Source organism: Mauremys reevesii, linkage group 7, assembly GCF_016161935.1.
Source record: "Mauremys reevesii isolate NIE-2019 linkage group 7, ASM1616193v1, whole genome shotgun sequence".
NCBI lineage: Eukaryota > Metazoa > Chordata > Testudines > Geoemydidae > Mauremys > Mauremys reevesii.
Genome location: NC_052629.1, coordinates 21,064,352 through 21,082,072, shown reverse-complemented (window position 1 = coordinate 21,082,072; position 17,721 = coordinate 21,064,352). Strand labels below are relative to the sequence as shown.

The 17,721-nt window shown below is 41.0% G+C and overlaps 1 protein-coding gene across 7 annotated transcripts in view; it reads left to right on the top strand.

Annotated features, from left to right (window-relative positions):
- Positions 1-17,721, top strand: part of CTBP2 (C-terminal binding protein 2) — a 299,487-nt gene that overhangs the window by 69,051 nt on the left and 212,715 nt on the right. For 2 of the 7 annotated variants that reach the window (XR_005583069.1, XM_039482484.1), the window contains exon 1: positions 9,053-9,516. The exons of 1 other annotated variant lie outside the window; for it this stretch is intronic. The gene's annotated coding sequence lies outside the window, so the exon portion shown is untranslated. Of the gene's footprint in view, positions 1-9,052; positions 9,517-9,941; positions 10,058-17,721 lie in introns of those variants that run through there. 4 more of the 7 variants (XM_039482482.1, XM_039482479.1, XM_039482485.1 and 1 more) reach the window with 3 other exon arrangements.

Genomic DNA, 17,721 nt, shown 5'->3' with positions numbered 1-17,721 from the left:
GAACAAACCCTGGAAAATATTACGAGGGTGATTTTTCCAGCCACTATCCCATCTTAAAACAGCATGATTCTATCCCATATAATGGTGCTTACTAGTTGAATCAAGCTACAAGAAACATTAATAGTTTAAATAATACCCCCGCCCCCATCTATAAATGTCACTGAGAGAACTTGGGTACCGTAAGACACCATGAGTTCTCAGCATCTAAACTAAGTACACCACCAGCTCCAAATTACACTCCAGGGAAAGTGTGACTTGTAAGAAGTGTTCATTGGCACTGAGGATGTAAGTAAGGCTTGGTGCATACATGATATAAGAAGTCAGGGTGGATGGTGCTTAACATGCACATTTAGCATGACTTCTCCCATTAACTACTCCTTTGCATATTTACACTATGGAAAGGTTGGTGACCAAGCAGATGGAACCTTTCTTTATATCAGTATAATGGCATCCACATTAGGTTGATTGTGGTATTAAACACACACACACAAACCACATCCCTAGCCAAAATAGCTATAACAGTGAAACTTTCATAACGTAGGTCAGGCCTCAGCTTCCGGGCATGGAATCCAGCAGCTCACCAGCATTTGGAACGAATGAGTTGCATTGGCATAAAACTGGTGTAATGTGGGGTTGAATCAGGCTCTCTATGGATAAAAATTGCACACTGTTGCATTTAATTGACAGTATCTTAAATCCCTCTAGTCACTGTGGGCTGAAAATGGAGTAAGGTGAATGCAAATAATGCAGGATCTATCATTTACTATAGGTGTGTACAGTGCCTAGCACAATAGAATGGGGTCTTGACTTGTTTGAGACCTCTATCTGCTACCAAAATATAAATAACAATGATTAGCAACCAAAAACAGGGTCTTACAATGGAAAGTGTAGGCAGCCTTTACTATTGGCATCACTGGTGTAACTCCAAAGACTCATAGACTTTAAGGTCAGACGGGACCATTATGATCAAAAGACTGTAGAAACACATTGTCCAGTGAATAGGACAATAGACTTGTGAAACCCAGCTTTGCCAGTGACCTGTGCTGAGACCGTAAGTAAGTAACTTCACTTCTGTATGTCCCTCTTTTTCCCTCCTGCCCTTTAGGGTTGCCAACCCTCCAGGATTGTCCTGAAATCTCCAGGAATAAAAGATTACTCTTTAATTAAAGATTATGTCATGTGATGAAACCTCCAACCAAAACTGGCAAACCTAGTCTTCTCTATTCAGACTAAGTTCTACGTAACAGGGACTATGTTTCACTAAGGGTATGTAAAGCATCAAGCACAATGGAGCCCTGATCTCATTTAGGGCTTCTAAGCACTACCATAATTCAAATAATTAATAACAACAACTGGTGTGGGGCAGTGATGAATCAGGCCCAGCATGCCTAATTTACACCACTGAAAAATATGGTCCCAATGTTGCACTTTACCCATCAGTAATACCTATGAGCATTAACACCAGTGTCTTGGTGAATGGCAAATTACTTTGGAAGGCCTAGCTCACCATTTTTTGTTGCTGTCGCATGAATTTTTTTTGTATCGGTTTTATATTTTTAACAATCTACAAATATCTCAGTGATTAATTTATAAAACAACCACAAAGGCAGAACTAGAGATTACAGAGCATAAACACGTTAAGATATTAAAGTACAATGAAAGCATTCTATTACCTAGCCAGTTCTAAACTGGCACACAGGAAAGTTTAATGTTTCATAGACTGCAAAGCCAGAAGGGACCATTGTGATCATCTAGTTGAGGAAGTTCACAGTTTATGGAGGGAGAGGCATGAACATGTGTTTATCTATAACTGTTTGTTTAGAAACACCTGGCACATTTATCAAAATTGTACATTCAATTGCCCTTTAAACTTTAAACCAAATAGATTGACTCAAGAGCCATTCATGTAATTTTCCTGGAAGGATTAAACAGCACCATTAGATATTTCTGGGATGAATCTGCTCTCACAATGACCAAATTAAAAATTTTTATGGAAGGGTTACACAAACTGTACATGTGCATTTTATAAGACCTTTATCGTGTCTTGTCTTGCACAAAAATACAAGACAAATGGAAGACAAACAAAGCAGAGAAACCTGTTTGCACAACAACCAAAAAAAGCCAGGATTGTCAAAAGAGACGTTTCTCAGGTGTTGACAGTCCTTTTACTCGTGTTTACAAAAGGGAATGGCTTTGCGAATTTTCCACCAATGCAGACCTCAATGTTTGTAGTTAAGGCAGAAGTAATACGTGTTGCCTGCCTCTCTAACCACTGATTCAATTCAATAGTTCTCAGCATGCAAGTCTTTTTCTTTCTCAATGGGAATAAATTTGGCAAGTGGGAATAAAAGGGACATTTGATGAAAAATATCAGATGTCCTTGAACTAGTGTGATAAGTATGATAATTAAAATGGAATTATTTCACAGAATAACTGCTAGCATATTGGCCAATGTACTATTGAATGAAATTGTATTTATCATATATGTGAGGTTTTTTTAATGTTATTGCTTTTAGAATGTGTTTAATGTTTCAGTGTTAATGACACTGAAGGATTGCACTCTTTGTGTAAGTAGTTGCTATGTAAACTTCCCTACACAGACCCCTGCCTTCCACCTCCCTGTGATTCCATGCCTAAGTCTCTCCTTTACTGCTTACCATATCATATCAAAGGGAGAGGGGAATTTACATTGTATCTACCAAGGAAGTATTGCACACCACCAGCCTCATTTCAACAAAGATCATACTTAGATATGAGCCAGTGTCCCCAGAGGTGAAAAGTTAGTGCAATAATCCCTTATGCATACTATGTGGAAGTCGCTAGTAATGTATTATTACTATACCACAAGATAGTTATTATTAAAATTTATTTTTATTTTCTATTGATTTAGAATCAATATAAAGGGCCCATCCACACATATGCTGAGTGAGCTGCCTGATGTTTAAAATTACAAGACCAGAATGGAATACAATGAGCATATTATTTCTACCAAGCAGCAGCACATAACCAAATACTATCCCCCCATACATTGGCCTGCACCTTGGTCCACATATCGCTCCTAAAAGGCCAGGTGAAACAAATGGGTCCTTCAGTGTGCTCTGAAAGTCAACACATCTAGGTTATTTTGGACCAGGTGCAGAAGAGCATTCCAGAACCTTGGGGCCGTTATAAGGAATGCCCAGCTGGCACCTCTAAAATATCATTTTCTCTTCATCATAACATACTAAGTAATAGTTAACCCCCAGAAATTGACTGTGCATAACTCCATTGAAGGAGGGGAGAACAAATATTGAAAGTAGCTGAAAGTAGTTATAAATGTTCCCTTCATGTTCTTTCTTTATTCTGACCAAGATTTAGTTTGAATTTGAAAAAGTAAAGAAGAGACAAATCTACTCAACCTTATTTCTCATCTTCCATCCTCATACTCCCACTATGTAACTTATTGTTTACATGATAATTATCTATTTATATTGAGTTTAATGCTGTTACTTATATGTTATGTAACTCCAGATGTATAAAGAGTTTTGCTCTAGATTTGTGACCAGAGACATTATGATAATCAGACACAACACTAAATAATAACGGGGGAAATCACTAATGGGATAAGATGGCATATAGTGTGTCTTATTAGTAAAAGAAAGGTTTTTCTACTCACTCTGGCTCTCTTTCAGAATTGGATACAAGCTTAAGGTAAATGGCATAAAGACAGATCTGAACCACCCTGTTAGCAAATTTACTGAAACAAGCTGCACTTTTACTAGTGTTGACATTAATGGCCAGATTCTGATCTTGCACTAGAATAAATCAAAAGTAACTGAAATCAATGACATTACTACACCAGTGTCAATCTGTAATGAGACCAAAAACATAGGAAAGATTATTAATCTTCTAAATACCTATATCTAGAGTAAGGGAGAGACCAGGTGGGTAAAGGTAATGTCTTTGACTGAACCAATCTCCGCTGGTGAAAGAGACAAGTTTTTGGGCTTCATAAAACTCTTCTGAAAAGCTTTGTGAAGCTCGAAAGCTTGTCTCCTTCACTAACAGAAGTTTGTCCAATAAAAGATATTACCTCACCCTGCTGGTCTCTCAAATCCTGGAACCAACACAGCTACAGCAACACTACTTCTAGAATAGTTTTCCAAATATTTATCTAATGGAACAAATTCATCCCTGGTTTAAATCCACTGAAATTATGAACAGAAGGATGTATTTGGCCCAATATGTTTAAAAGGTAAGTCTGATAAATTATTGTTAAATATTGGTTACCTAGTTGGATAAACTTTTCAGTTCATTTTTCATATCTCCAAATTTACATACAGTAATTTATTTAGGGAAATACCTTGATTAGTTCACATTCCTGCTGACTGTCCCTGCACTTACAAACAGTTTAACACAAATTATAGATACGAGTTTGTATAACAACATGGAAAGAATCAAATATTCCTCTTATGGGGAAAAAATAAATGGTTATGACCACAAATTTCTAAGTAAATTTTTGCATCTCCTCCAAACATATTCCAAGCCTACGGTGTGTGTTCATTATAGGCTACCAGAAGTATCTGTTTATTTAAGAATGGCCAAATTATTGTGATATTGAGATCACAGGTTAAATTCAAGATTACACTGAAAATCTAAAGTAAATTACCTTTGAAGTGGCAGCAGGCATAATCTTCGGGCTTGGCTACACTTACGGTTTGCAGCGCTGGTAGTTTGCAGCGCTGGTCATCCAGCTGTGTAGGAGCAGCGCTGGTGTGTGGCCACACTCACAGCTACCAGCGCTGGTGTATGGCCACATTTGCAGCATTTCCAGCGCTGTTGGGAGTGATGCATTATGGGCAGCTATCCCAGCATTCAAGTGGCCACAACGTGCTTTTCAAAAGAGGGGGGTGGAGTGGGGTCTAGTGTGACAGGGAGCGGGGGGAAAGAGAGAGGGGATTTTTGGAGCCAACACTGTGTGTTTAGCTTCCTGACTTGAAAAATCAGAACATTTTTCTGACCCCTTAGTCTTAACTCTTAATTGCAAACAGCCTGCACGACTCTGTTTCCTGCCTGCCTCTCATTTGATTGTTTACAGCCAGGTACAGATGATCACAGCAAACAGGAGCTATGTTTGTTTTTTAGATAGCAGCAGCGGCAACGGAGGAGCTCCACAGAGCTGTTCACAACAGGGAGGAGGATCTCATTTGATTGTTTTCATCTCATTAGAGACTATGAAGAATTTATGTCAGACTGTTCATACATTCATTCAGAATCCTCAAATTATATAGGTGTTCACAGCAGTAAAATAGGTCATTTATCATATCCAACAAACCCTGATGCCAAATCTACAAAGACTTATGCACATGCTTAACTAAGATTACTCACACTGCATAAAATTAACTATGTGCTTAAATCTTTACAAGATCAGGGTCCATATTTGCGTCTGCAAATCAACGTCTTTTTAGAAACAGATTGTATTTTTTTAAGTTACTTGCAAGATTTTGAAAAGCACCAATGTAACAGGAGGTGCTGCACTCAGACTGACATGTCAATGAAGTGTAGAGGGAAAGTGTGATTGTGTACCCAGCTGATGGTGTGTGACTTGCATTCAGCTGCTTAGAAACCAGCATATGGGTCATGAAGCAATATTTGAACATCCTGGTCTTTCTGAATACTGTACAGTTAGTAGAAAGCAAAGTTATTTGTAAGCGAGGCATGTAATCACTTACTGAAAATAATTATAATTAATCAAATATAACTATTACTGCTATAGTCACTCCAGATTTTCTATTAGATCTTAGTAAGTAGTTAAATCCCAACACTAGACTAGAATAGTGAATATCAAGGGCCCATCAGCTACAGTGCATAGTATTATTCCAGCAAGTGAAGTGAACCCTGCTTGACAGTCAAAAGAGAACTCTAAATAAACCTTGCACACCAAACTCTCTGTAATTCTCACTGTAAGTACCAACACTTGTAATTCTTAAGTGTATTTCACCAGTCTATTTTCTTTCACAAAACAATTGTTAAAAAGTCTCACTTATAACTCCTTCACCGTTCTGCTATGAATTTGATTTGTGAGATTTTTATTTCAAGCTTTGTAGATACATCTCTTTCTCCAGTGATTAATTACAAAGATTCTTTCACAGTTGCAAAATCTGAAAAATGTTTAATAGTAAGAACAAATATTGTATAGAAAAATCAATTGATTTCCCTGATGGTTTCTCTTAGAGATGTAAATATAGTTTTAAAAGTTAACCGGTTAAACGATTAAAATGATATCATGTAACCGGTTAATTAATTAAAGGGAGAGGGACTGGGCTGTTCCGGCCAGCGGGTGCGGGGCCGTAGCTGTTGCTGGGGTCGGCTGGTGGGGCTGGGGTCTGCTCCAGTGGGCTAGGGATTTGGGTTGGCAGGCCAGCACAGCTGGGGCTGCTCCGGCCCACCCAGGGTTGGGGGTTAAAGGTTAGGCTGAGTTAACCAGTAAGACTAATGATTACTGGTTAACCATTTACTATTTTACATCCCTAGTTGCTATATTCCCCTTGCTAATTTTGAAAACGTGTTTGCATAACAGCTGTATCTCTTAAAACTTAGCATAGAGTTGCTCCTCTAGCAAAATCACTATTTTGCCTTTATGACCTCAATATATGTTCCTATGCTTGTCACAAAATCAGTATTATTTATTATTGTTGATTCCTACAGCACCATAGGTTGCATAGATAGTACTTTACAAATGAATACAAACACGTGAATTATGTGTGCAATAAAACAAGGAGAGATGGTGATGCTGGGTGAAAAAAAAATAGGTGTTTAAACACAATAGGCAATCCTCAGCTGGTGTAAATTGTCATAGCTTCGTTGTGTCTCCGTTTACACCAGCTGAAGATCTGTCCCAAATAGCTTTGATAATTAGCAAAGTTAATGATGAAAAATCTGAGAAGTATTTGGATTTATGTTCTTGAGGTTGTTCGCATTGTGAAATTCCATTCTGAAGAGCCGGAGCCTTCTCTTCAATGGGAGTTTTGCCAGAGCAAAGAGTGCCGGATTGGGTACTGGGGCAAGAATGGTATCTCACTTCAAATCTACTCAGAGGTTCACAGTTGGAACCAGTGTAATTTTGAATCTGTAGCTTATGATATGATTTTTTTGCATTCTTTCACAAATAGATTGAATTATTTGCATATGAATACAGTCCCCCCTCCCTCCCCAAACACTTACATTTGTAATTCCACTGAATTCCAGATATTCACATATTCAAGCACTTGTAGGACCAAGGCCGTAATTCACAACTTCAAGTGCTCAGACACCACAATGAGGGGTATGGTGGAAAAACCTAGAAAAATCCTACAATTTACTGGTGAGAATTAAGATTTTTATGCCATTGCCTTGTAATTTCAAATACAAAACTCGAAGTATTTTTATTGTGATGGACAATTGATTTGGTTTAAGGTTTTTATTTGACCAGAAAAGGAATCTGTTTTTTCTCTAAAATTGAAAAGTATGAACTATGTACACCCAGGAAAGCTAGAAGCTCACCACCTACCCACATCCTTGTTACAAGCAGATGCAGAATGACTGTCAAAACAGTAATTCCCAAACCTCCAGGATAATAGAGAATACAAACACAAATAAATGCACCTTTCGAGTGTGCTCCTGTTATCTCACATTCAAACAAACACCATGATGTGATTATGATATTCATATCAAATTTGGTGCTCGGTGGGGGTGTATGTGTCACCTCCTCTGTCTTCAAAGATGTCAGCAGAAGGGGCTCAGCATGTCTAGTGGCCTTTATCCTCCGGCCCCACAACATCAATTTCAAATGGTATGAGCTCTGTGTGGGGTAATGAGCTCCAGTTATATCCGTGAGTCAGATATCTTTCTGCAATGTTTTTGTGGAAAGTCAGTGACAAATCATGCACTGCCCATAGCCCAGTGTGTAAGTGTGGCATATAACTGTCAAATACTGATATTTATTTCAAACGTGTGAAAGATGCTTGTCCTTCTCTAGGACGAGGTCCAAGCCTGGAGTTATAAAACAAAACATTTATCGGTAATCTACGGGCAGTGAAAGTGTCTGAACAATTTTGCAGCGTGACAACCACTTCTTTTCTCACTTGACTGGCTAAACACTGGCTAAGTCAAATTTGGCTAAACCTTCCCCCCCAACTCAGGCAAGGAACACACGTGTCAGCTCCCAGGGGAACGAGGGGGCAGTAGCTGCGGTTGAAAAAAGAGGGTTAGTAAATAAAGCGCCTTCTTAACGCTACTATGGCTGCTGCGACCCACCAGTGCTAAACAGTCCGCACCGTGTGGTCTGGACGCCTCCATCTCCGGCAGGGAAATTTCCGCCGGCGGAGGAATCGTTGCTGGGGTGGAGAAGGGAGCTGATGGCAAAGGCGGACCACATGTGGCACAGCGGGGCGGCGCAGGGGGACCGCAAGAGCCCCAGGACTCCGAGGCTGCCAGCTGGGAGGAGGGAATCCCCCAGCTCCGGGCGCTGTGTGTTTGTGGCGGCGGGAGGGAGGCCCTCCGCTCCCGCGGATCCAGCTGGGACGGCGCCGGGGCAGCGGCTCCGGGCGCTGAGGACACACACAAGCCGCGCCACGTGGGGGGCCGAACCCCGCGATTCCACGTGGCTGGGAGGCGGTGGGATCCGGAGGGTAGGGGAGCCGCGCTGAAGCGCCGGGGGAGTGCGGGGCTGCCCGGCCAGGGACGAGCCTTTCTCGGCTCACGCTGGCGCTTCCCTTGTTATTGTCTCCTCCCCAACTCGGCCACTTCCCCTAGTTTCCAACTTCATCTGTCTCGGGCGGGGGCGAAGAAAAGTGCAGCAGAGAGAGGCCGGCTCCCTCCGTGCGGCCCCCCGCCCCCTTTCTCCTTCCCCTCCTTTCTTTCTCGCGGCGTCTGTTTGCACTTTAGCTGATCCACTAATCCCCCCGAGAGCGCCTATTTGTAGTGAAGAGTAGCTGGAGGGGGCGAGGCCGGCCCATGTGGGTTTGTGTCATTGGTTTGCAAAGAGAGACCCCGCCTATTGCCCAAAAAAAAAAAAAAAAAAAAAGGCGAGCGAGCGAGCCCCTACCTTTCCCATCCACTCCGCACAGAGAGGCGGGGAGGCCAGTGCCGAGCCCTTCCACCCAGCGCCGCGCGGCTGGAGCAGCCGCCAAGGACTTTTGAGTTGTTTGGGGTTTTTTTTTGGTGCTTGTTGTTTTTTGTTTTTTTTAAAGAGCCAAGTTGAAATTCGCATCCTCCTCGCTCCTGCGAAAGATTCTTTCCCGGGGCTGCGGCTGCCCCCATCCCCACTTGGAGCAGCAGCTCGGAGGAGGAGGGGATTAAGTTTGTGTGTGTGTGTGTGTGTGTGTGTGTGTCATTTTAAGGTGGATCTCAGGCAGCGAGAGCCCTGGAGAGAGAGAGAGAGAGAGAGAGAGGGGAGGCGATCGATAAAGGGAGAGATGCGGCGCTGAGAGGAGAAGGCTGCAGCCGCTGCTAGCTGGGGGGCTTTGCTCCCTGTGGATATTTGGAGCCAAGGCAGAGGTAAGGGGGAAGCGGCGGCGGGGGGCAGGATATTTGCAATGAAGGGCTGGGTTGGTGTGCGCTCTCTCCCTACCTGCAGTCTTAATGTTTGTGCCCGTGGTGGTGTCCATGTGTTTTCGCCTCACTGCGCCATACAGAGCGGGGGGGAAAAAAGGACAAGGGAAGCCTGAAATCTGAGGACATCTTTGGTCATATCCCCCCCCCCCCCGGGCTTTAATCCGCCTGGAGAGCGCCCCTGCTCTACAGATCTATTTACAAATGTACGGAGGCGGGGATGTTTGCAGGTCTAGTTGCTGAAGGATGCAAAACTACCAGATCCAATTAGAACCGGCGGGGTGGGTGGGTGGTGTGTGAAAAATATTTCCCCGTGCCAGGGGTGTGTGCGCGCGTTCGGTGTGTGATTGTGCTGATTATTGTCTTGCCTTGTGTGTGCGTAATGCCCTGCGATTGATCATGCATGGGTGTGATGCAGACTTCGGAGCACGCAGGGACAGATATGGGCCAGTGGCTCAAGCCAGAGAGCGAGTTCAAGCCGCCAGAGGTAGTGCGCATATATATATATATATATATTTGTTCGGGGGGCGGAGGGTAAGGGAGAATGGCAAATCTTTAAATTGCTTCTCTCGCCCTCTCCAAATCTCCCCTTTCCAAGAAGCTCCCCCGGTGCAGCCAGAGAGTAAGTGAAAGACGTTAAATGAGGTGAAGTGGAAATCTTTTGTTTTGCTGGGCTCTGCATTGTTTACTTAGTGCTGAGTATGATGGACAACATCTGCCAGCAGATTAGCAGGGTTACCCATGGTTTGCAGGGCTGCCAAAGTCTCAGCCACGACAAGGGAGGGGGAAGGGGGGGGGCGAAGGAGAGACGTTTCTCACTCAGCCTTTAATACAGCCTGGCCTGGGACTTCCTCCTTTTGCCCGCACGCTGGAGCCTGCACTTCAAGTCTCCTTTCCTCGCGCACTTTTCGGGTGCACTTCAAGCCGCAATCGGAAAGTTTGCCTGGTGCAAACAGTCATGATGCTAACAATGGCAGAGTTGGGTCGTGGTGGGCGTGGCGCGTCGCGGCCCCTTTATGCATAATCCGCCAGGAGAGTAACGTATTGATTTGGGTTTGGGGGCTTGCTGGAGCCTGTGCAAAGTGAACGCGTTTGGCGGAGTGTATAAAACAAATACTTCCCGAGTTGGGGGAGGGGGGGGGCATGAGCAACTGGAGGGAAATCCGGTTCATTGGCACAGGCACTCTGGAATCAATCGAGTTTGGAGGGGAAAGCCCAGGGCTTGTAAATACGACAGAGACACCTTCAATCGGCTTCGTTCTGGAGGGTGGACCGAAAAACTCCTTTCCAAGGCAGCGTCCTGATTAATTTCCTTGTAACGTTGCAACGTAATGCAACACTTCTCACCCCGCATGGATCCCTAAAGCGACTGGAAAGCTGGTGCGCCTGCAGTCTAGGGTAGAGCCGACCAAAACATCCCTCGTCTCCATGAAACGTACTAATGTCTAGAGTGGGGGTGTTTACAGAATAAGGTTTCTTATTCAATAACTGGCACGTAGTTATCAGTGCTCGGCGTTCAGCATTTCGGCGTGCCTGCGTGTGTCAGTTTGTGCCTCACAGTCTGCTGTGTGTATTATTTAGAAGCGATCTTGATTGTTTGGTATTTAATACCCCTGACTATCCTCAGCAGCCTCAGTAACCATCTTTTAGTGCTGTTGAAATGAAAATTAAGTACAGTTTTCCAGAATGAAATGCCTGAACGCTTTGGAAAAGGGTTTCACCTTTTTGATAAATAATGCACTGAAGAATTAAAATGCAGATCAGTCACTGTAGCAATTCCTCTGGACACATTCTGGGTTTTTGCATTTATATATAATATTAATCATCTTCTCTGGACATATCTTTTAGAAGGAAGCACAATTATTGCATTTGCTTCATTTAACTTGTTTGTATTACAGCAGCAAAGTTTGTGTGTTCTTTTGCACTGTTTTGTACAATAGAAGCTGCTTTCTGTCCCACTGTAACTAAGGTTCACACATTATTGGAATTATGTTCTATATAAGATCTGCCTGTGTTTTGTTTTTCTTGTGTGTACTCACTTCAACTGTTATAGTCCTAGGAGAAAATACATCTTTTTTTTTCATGTAGTTTCCATAATCTGTGGACAGTAAAATACCATTTTAGGGTGGGTTTTTCTGTTGCTTAGGGTTCCTGCTTATATACGTGGAGCTTTAAAACAATTTTATATTGTGCATTAAAACAAAATTGTGTCTCGGTCTTTACAGAGCAGCAGTGTGTAAACATGTGCTGAAAAAAGCTAGTTACTCTGTATAATTGAGCCTGAAAGAGCTTGTTCTTCTAACAAAAACTAACTAGACATGGAGCTGAAATAAAGAGTAGTCTTTTGTCTTTCAACAAGATTGCACCCCTAAGGTAAATCCTGGATGTAGCTTAATGTATTACACTTTGCCTGAAACTGTGATGCTGTCCTTTTTATTACACCAGGAAGAAAGTGTAAGGAGATAAAGATTTCAAAATAAAACAAGACAAGTCATTTCTTCTTTCAAATATACTTAGTTGCCTGTGAAGTTGCATGCAACCAATGAATACATTCAGCCCTAATTAGACCACTTTAATTGTTCACACATGACCAAATATAACATAACTGAACAAAAGAAATAAACATTTACGGTTCTGTAGGGCAATGAGGGATATTTTATATATATTGATCATATATTTTTGGTGATATTAGTGAAATACATAGAATAAAAGATGTTCAGTGCTTATTAGCCTCTGTGACCAGTTATTTCCAAAGGGAAGGCAGTTTATCAATTGGCATAAAAGTGCAGTTATTGCAGATTTGTAGAGAAAAGTGCTGTACTTTTTAGTTTGTGCAAGCTTAGTGAATAAAGTAAATGGCAGACAAGTTGTCTAATGGCAGAATATTTTTGTTAGTCTTTTCTTCACCAGATAACGGCGATGCCCGCTTTACCATTCTTTAAAGGTTGCTTCAATAAGCAAAACTGAAGACAGTCTCATTATAGGAGTATATGCTCAGAATACTATGAGGCATTTATGATTATACAGGTGATTGTTGTAACACAGGCATGTCACTCATACTGCAATAAACAAATATTTTTAGTGGTTTGCATGTGTTTGTAATCTTTTAGTACCACAAAGCTGATTTGTCTTCAAACTTCATGGAGTTGCCAAAGTGAAGTGATTTGCACAAACAGCCATTTCATCTTAAATAAGGGCTTATATGTTTTATTACTAAACTTCTGACCAAACAGGTGGCATAAAGTGGCTATAAATGGTAGTATATGACATCTTATTAATAATTGATATAATCTATGAAAAACTTGTATTATTAATGCAGGGCAATATTATTAAACAGGAACTCTTAATTTTGAAGGCTTTGTAAACACTTTTTTGTTATTAGTAAGGTGTAGGGGTTTGCTTTCATGGTTTTACAAATACACATTAATTAGTAAAAATTATTATCTATGTAGTTATGTGGTTAAGTGTCTTCACTTTCTTGTATCGTCAGTGGCTACATCTTTCTTTGCATTCTGATTTTTAGAAATAATTTCTAAAATGGAATCAAATATGGTTTATCTAGTGAGGGAGGTAAAATGTACATGTTTAGAAATAGAATGCAGTCACTTTAAATAAATAAATAAAGTTGACCGTGGGATTTAGGAAGTAAGTAGTTTGTCAGCATAGAGAATTTTTCTTGTGAAACTTCATAATGTAAAATGATGCCATTTTTTCTTTTAAATGATGAATTTATGTCTTACAATCAAACCACCAGGCTTTTAAAGCTAGTTTTCTTTATGGCATATACTATTTAGAATCCATGAGGTTCAGCCGAATAGGATCCCTGACACAGAATGACATCCTGCAGAGATCTAACACTAGAATGCTATTTGCTAACAGTGTATTCCTATCATGAATCAGTTTTGAAGGCAAAGTTGTACCCTTTGCACTTACGCTTTTCCTAAATGGAAAATTTTTAAAGGAGTTTACAGTAATGGTAGAATGGTGGCAGTAGCTTTCATTTTTAACACTGTCATTTCAGTATAGAGAAGTTGTCACCATAATGTATGTGATCATGGCCTGGGTCCCAGTGTTAATAATCTTTGTATCAGTAAAAACATCAACCTAAATGTGCTGTGTCCTAGACTGGCTACAAATACACATTCATTAAGTCTGTGGCTGGTGAAGGAAATTTGTCTGCCAGACTGGATACAGTTGAAATAACACTTCTGCAGTTCAGCTAGTATTTCAGTAAGAATGTGCACAACACAGTTTTTGAAAGTAATTAAATCAAGAGTTGCTTGACACATTGGAAAGGGTAAGTTAGTTTTAACTAAAAGTGACAAAGTACAATACATTTTTTTGGATGGCTTGTACTAGCCATGTAAAGTTAGAAATGACTTGCGCCAGAGTAGTGAAAATGTGCTCCTATAAACTTACACTATTAAAAACTTTGCTATGGGCATGTTAAAATACTGGAGTGTGATACTGTTGTGAAAAATTGTAACAGCCTGCTAGGTCTAGCATTTTATATTTGTTGAGGATTCCTTAAATTATACTATATCTGAACTAAGTTAAATAATTGTGGAATATAATAAGTAATGATGCTCTTTCCAAAACAGATCTTTTCCTAGATCTTTGACGCTAATTTTGATGGAATATGTGAAAGAACTGGGTGAAAGTTCTTTTCTAATATATTCACAGTGTCATTTGTAAAACCGCATTTGATTATTCATCACAGTTTCAGAATAGTATTCTGAAGGATTCAGTGTGTCTTTAGTTTCTGATTTAATGGAGACTAAACAAATGTGATCAGTGGCTTTTCAATGATAACACTCTTAATATAGGGTCTGTCCTTGCTCCCATTGAAGTCCACACTACCTATGGATTTTTAATAGAAGGATCAGGCCCTTCAACCTTTTTGTCCCAGCTGCACATCCTGTATAAATACATACCTGTCATTTAACTCTTTTTATGTAAATTACTATTCCACTAAGGGCATTTTGTTTTTAGGCTCTGAAAGGAGAAATGACATGAGGATTCACATATGCATACAGAATGTGCAGTAGGGAGAGAGCAGGGCCATTGTTAGCGTGGAATGAGCATAGCAGAAAACAAGGGGCAGTTTAATCCCTCTTCATTCTGTCTGTAGGGAATGGGGTGAAATCCTGGTTCCAGTGAAGTCAGTGAGCATTTTGCCACTGACTTCAGTGGGACAGGATTTCACCCTAGGAATTATAATTTTGTTGACAGGATTATTTTATTTGTACAATGTTACCTGGTGCTTTAAATTCTGATTCAGAAGCACACTCTGTCACTTTCATGCATATGTAGTTCAAAATGAACGTGAAACAAACAGAAGAAGGAATAAGAGACAAGTATTTCCATTGCAATCAGTGATATTCTTCCAGCAGTAGAGAGGGGAAGTAAAAACAGATAAGATGGGCTTTAAGGGGAAGGCTGAAAAAAAGAAAATTAAAGATAAAAGTGAAATATCCTGTGGGGTGAAATGAAAGTCACTGAATTGAGGCCTTGAAGGCTGAATCTTCTGTTTATTGACATTGAGCAAGGTGGGGAAGTTTGCATCATCAGTGTGCTTCAGCCCCACCAAGGTGAGAATATCTTTCAGTGTGAAAAGGTGGTGTGGTCTCCATGCCTATTCATGTCTTGCCATTTCTGATGAGACTGCCAGAAAGGGGCCAGACAAAAACTCCCCTGGAATCCAGTTGTAGTTTTGGGTGTGTAAGGACAGCAGGATCAGGTTCAAAATTGGCAAATTTATGTCAGTTGTGATGGTGGATTTTATGATGCTGATGCCCGTCCACTGGGAGTTGGACCAAGAACACAAACTCATTTCACACAGGCCACCATTCTAGTTAGGAACAATCCTGCTTGTATACATAACGATATAGTTACTCTTTTCGGTGTTTTCTACCCACATGCATTATACTATGGACTGTTTGCTTGCGAACAGGCTCTGTTTACCGAGGATTAAACATCTGTTTCTGTTTTTTGCCCCACCCCAACCCCTGACATCATAATCCTGAGTGTATGATGTCACCTAGTTTATCATGGTGATGTTGCAGACAGAAGATTATGACTTATCTTGGGAGAATAAACAGCAAGGAAAGACAAACTCTTAAACAAAATCCTGCTTTTGTCTTTTTTACTAAAGAAGGGGGAGTAAATGTAGACTGCATAAGGCTGCAGATAAGTAAATGTTCTGAACTAGAATTTGTTACAACTTTTTCAGGAGACCATCAGCACCTCTTTAAAAGTCTTACTAGTTCATGGCTGTGCAATGCTTTGAAAAGTATACATTGCTGTGTAAGTGGTAAGTGTTGTCTGTAGGCCACATCCCTTTCTCAGCACACTGCCTGTGCAACTGGGCTATGCACCGTGTTCCACCGTTTTGTGGATGATGTGTGATTGTGCGGGTGATGGGAGAGAATCCTTTTCCATTCTCCCAGGCCATGGAGCCCTCCATAGGAGCCCTGTCAATGTATGTCTTTTGGGCACCTTTGGGTCTGTGTACTTGCACATTCAGTGGTGCCGCTTCCATTTCCTTCTCCCCTATCCAGTGTGAACAGATGATCTGCTGCTGCTGATTACAGCTCCGTGGTACACAGGAGGTTTCCATCCTTATGTGGCCTCTGCCAAACATACATTGAACAATATTAGTTCCATTGTGTTCAGGCCCCTCTGTGCCTTGAAGGTAGGGGTTGGGTGCAAATTTGCCTCTCTGCGCTACATTTAAAGCCCTGCTTGCAACAATTGTGTTCAAACTGCTGGATGAACTTTGGTATATATTGCTCCCTTCAGATTACAAATTATGGGGCTGATTTTGGTTGGATAACTTGATCTGGGAAGGGTCTTATGAATAGAGCAGGTTGAAAAAAATCCAGGGGTGGGGAGAAGTGTCGGTGGAAATGCTGGCAAATTTGATCTCATTTGTGCTCTGTTGTGTTTTGTATATGCCTGGCTTTTGTTTTCTGAATTTTCCACAGGATTATTTAAAAAAATTAATTAAAAAAATAATTAAAAATGAGAACACTTTTGAGGAAGAAATACCACCATATGACTAAGCTGACCTGATAGAGAATTTGCACATAGATATGAACTTTTCAAAAGGTTAGCACTGGTTAGATATGCAGTTTTGGTTTGGGCCCATCTCAGCTGGTAACATGACATTTGCACATAGAGACTATATATCACATGAATATAAAAACCACTGTTAGCTGCATAACCGATGGTTTCTCCCCAGTAGCAAAGCTGTGGTGACCTAGAGGATATCTATTAGTGGTGTACCAGTTGCTTCTCTCATTCCCCTTAGTGTAACAATTTGCATTAAAAAATTTATAACAAAGAAGAGAAGTATTTCTTTTCAGCACAGGAGAGTATCTTTAATAGCTGCATTAAGCTCCAAAAATTTACTTGTAAAACTCCTTTCAGTTCTGACAATAAAAGAACAGAAATTGTACGTGTACTGAGTATCTCATGTAGTAGCAATATGATCTTTTGAAAAGGGTCTGGGAGTCAGGAGACTTGGATTCTAATCCCAGTTTTGCTATTCATTTGCTCTGTAACATTGTTCGAGTCACTGGTTGTTTAGATTGTCTGTCTGTGTCTCTCTCTCTCTCTCTCGCATGGGTTGGTTCAAACGAACGTTTTTTACCTTAAATTTATAGACTGCTAAATAATTTGAGGTACTTAACACATTTGTAAAAGTTTGAAGTGTCTGGACCCTCCCCATGTGTGTGTTCAAGCATATGAACATTTGTGGTTTACTTGGGGACAGATGTGTGGGGAGTATCCAGATTAGCCTTTACAAATATATTAAGTACCTTGAGTTATTAATTTGAGGTAAAAAACTCTAGTGTAGACATACACTGTGTCTTCATTCAGGCGTAGCATTATGGGGCCCTTATCTCAACTGGGGCTTATTCAGTAGTAGGCTCACTTCCCAAAGGGTGTTCCATCAATGGAAACTTTGCCTCACTGGGTCACACAGTCTTGAGTCCTGTGTGTTGCTGTAAGTATACTTGTTTTACATTCCATTATGTGCTGCACAGAACAGTATACCCCTCTCCCGCTTTGCATGGAGCCCTTTCTGTTTGGTGCGCTGGTGAGAGCAGGGCACTGGGCCACAGGTTGGAAAGTGTTTAATGAATT